Here is a 2,321-nt window from a genome sequence, read left to right as displayed (position 1 = left end):
CTTGCATGGCGCGGTGACCGTCGTGAGCGGAGCAAAACGTCAGCCATCTCAGCACCCTGGAACCCCCCGGGTGGCACAGGGCTGGATGGGGCTTTCGTATAGCAGGGACGGTGCTGCCTCACGCTTCGCTCGCTGTTCGCCGCTCGCCGCTCGCTCGCGCAGCCAAAAATGACCAGTTTTGGCCCGTTTTTGGGCTGTTTTGGCCTGTTTATGGTCCGTTCTTGCGTGGTGCGGTGACCGTCGTGAGCGGAGCAAAACGTCAGCCATCTCAGCACCCTGGAACCCCCCGGGTGGCACAGGGCTGGATGGGGCTTTCGTATATAGCAGGGACGGTGCTGCCTCTCGCTTCGCTCGCTGTCCGCCGCTCGCCGCTCGCTCGCGCAGCCAAAAATGGCCAGTTTTGGCCCGTTTTTGGGCCGTTTTGGCCAGTTTTTGGCCTGTTCTTGCATTGCGCGGTGACCGTCGAGAGCGGAGCAAAACGTCAGCCATCTCAGCACCCTGGAACCCCCCGGGTGGCACAGGGCTGGATGGGGCTTTCGTATAGCAGGGACGGTGCTGCCTCTCGCTTCGCTCGCTGTCCGCCGCTCGCCGCTCGCTCGTGCAGCCAAAAATGGCCAGTTTTGGCCCGTTTTTGGGCCGTTTTGGCCAGTTTTTGGCCTGTTCTTGCATTGCGCGGTGACCGTCGAGAGCGGAGCAAAACGTCAGCCATCTCAGCACCCTGGAACCCCCCGGGTGGCACAGGGCTGGATGGGGCTTTCGTATAGCAGGGACGGTGCTGCCTCTCGCTTCGCTCGCTGTCCGCCGCTCGCCGCTCGCTCGTGCAGCCAAAAATGGCCAGTTTTGGCCCGTTTTTGGGCCGTTTTGGCCAGTTTTTGGCCTGTTCTTGCATTGCGCGGTGACCGTCGAGAGCGGAGCAAAACGTCAGCCATCTCAGCACCCTGGAACCCCCCGGGTGGCACAGGGCTGGATGGGGCTTTCGTATAGCAGGGACGGTGCTGCCTCTCGCTTCGCTCGCTGTCCGCCGCTCGCCGCTCGCTCGTGCAGCCAAAAATGGCCAGTTTTGGCCCGTTTTTGGGCCGTTTTGGCCAGTTTTTGGCCTGTTCTTGCATTGCGCGGTGACCGTCGAGAGCGGAGCAAAACGTCAGCCATCTCAGCACCCTGGAACCCCCCGGGTGGCACAGGGCTGGATGGGGCTTTCGTATAGCAGGGACGGTGCTGCCTCTCGCTTCGCTCGCTGTCCGCCGCTCGCCGCTCGCTCGTGCAGCCAAAAATGGCCAGTTTTGGCCCGTTTTTGGGCCGTTTTGGCCAGTTTTTGGCCTGTTCTTGCATTGCGCGGTGACCGTCGAGAGCGGAGCAAAACGTCAGCCATCTCAGCACCCTGGAACCCCCCGGGTGGCACAGGGCTGGATGGGGCTTTCGTATAGCAGGGACGGTGCTGCCTCTCGCTTCGCTCGCTGTCCGCCGCTCGCCGCTCGCTCGCGCAGCCAAAAATGGCCAGTTTTGGCCCGTTTTTGGGCCGTTTTGGCCAGTTTTTGGCCTGTTCTTGCATTGCGCGGTGACCGTCGAGAGCGGAGCAAAACGTCAGCCATCTCAGCACCCTGGAACCCCCCGGGTGGCACAGGGCTGGATGGGGCTTTCGTATAGCAGGGACGGTGCTGCCTCTCGCTTCGCTCGCTGTCCGCCGCTCGCCGCTCGCGCAGCCAAAAATGGCCAGTTTTGGCCCGTTTTTGGGCCGTTTTGGCCAGTTTTTGGCCTGTTCTTGCATTGCGCGGTGACCGTCGAGAGCGGAGCAAAACGTCAGCCATCTCAGCACCCTGGAACCCCCCGGGTGGCACAGGGCTGGATGGGGCTTTCGTATAGCAGGGACGGTGCTGCCTCTCGCTTCGCTCGCTGTTCGCCGCTCGCCGCTCGCTCGCGCAGCCAAAAATGGCCAGTTTTGGCCCGTTTTTGGGCTGTTTTGGCCAGTTTTTGGCCTGTTCTTGCGTGGTGCGGTGACCGTCGTGAGCGGAGCAAAACGTCAGCCATCTCAGCACCCTGGAACCCCCCGGGTGGCACAGGGCTGGATGGGGCTTTCGTATAGCAGGGACGGTGCTGCCTCTCGCTTCGCTCGCTGTTCGCCGCTCGCCGCTCGCTCGCGCAGCCAAAAATGGCCAGTTTTGGCCCGTTTTTGGGCTGTTTTGGCCTGTTTTTGGGCTGTTCTTGTGTGGCGCGGTGACCGTCGTGAGCGGAGCAAAATGTCAGCCATCTCAGCACCCTGGAACCCCCCGGGTGGCACAGGGCTGGATGGGGCTTTCGTATAGCAGGGACGGTGCTGCCTCGCG

The sequence above is a fragment of the Musa acuminata genome, unplaced genomic scaffold (genome assembly GCF_036884655.1).
Source record: "Musa acuminata AAA Group cultivar baxijiao unplaced genomic scaffold, Cavendish_Baxijiao_AAA HiC_scaffold_320, whole genome shotgun sequence".
In the NCBI taxonomy this organism is placed as follows: Eukaryota; Viridiplantae; Streptophyta; class Magnoliopsida; order Zingiberales; family Musaceae; genus Musa; species Musa acuminata.
This window is presented reverse-complemented; position numbering follows the sequence as displayed.